Below are 461 nucleotides of genomic sequence, written 5' to 3'. Positions count from 1 at the left end.
ACAGCACGGGCTCTTCTTTCCTGGGGCTGGACTCTGGGCCCAGTGTGAGGCAGATGGGTCTTGGGTTCACCCAGTCCCCAAGGTGTCCCAGCAGAGAACATGACCCAGGGTCACATGCAGCCAAGCCCCAGCCCCATATGAGCTCTCTCCGTGGCCGCCCTGCCCTCACAGTCTGGGCCAGCCACAGCGTGGAGAAGGTCCCACAGGTTTCCATTGCGACATCCCAGCTGAGAACACCAAGATGTTTGCTTCGCTCGGGAGCCTGGACAGGCTGGCCAGAGGCTGGAGAGGCTGACACCGGAGCCCTAGGGCTGGGCACCACTGAGGCAGAGTCACAGTGGCTTTATTGGGGTACTTCAGGGCAGCCCTGGGCTGGAGGGAGGCTGAGAGGTGGACCTTGGGAAGGATGTCCTGGTGGCTCTGGAGATTGTACATGGCAGGGATTAGGGGGCCTCTATTGG

Source organism: Lutra lutra, chromosome 17 (genome assembly GCF_902655055.1).
Source record: "Lutra lutra chromosome 17, mLutLut1.2, whole genome shotgun sequence".
NCBI classification, from domain to species: Eukaryota; Metazoa; Chordata; class Mammalia; order Carnivora; family Mustelidae; genus Lutra; species Lutra lutra.
This window is presented reverse-complemented; position numbering follows the sequence as displayed.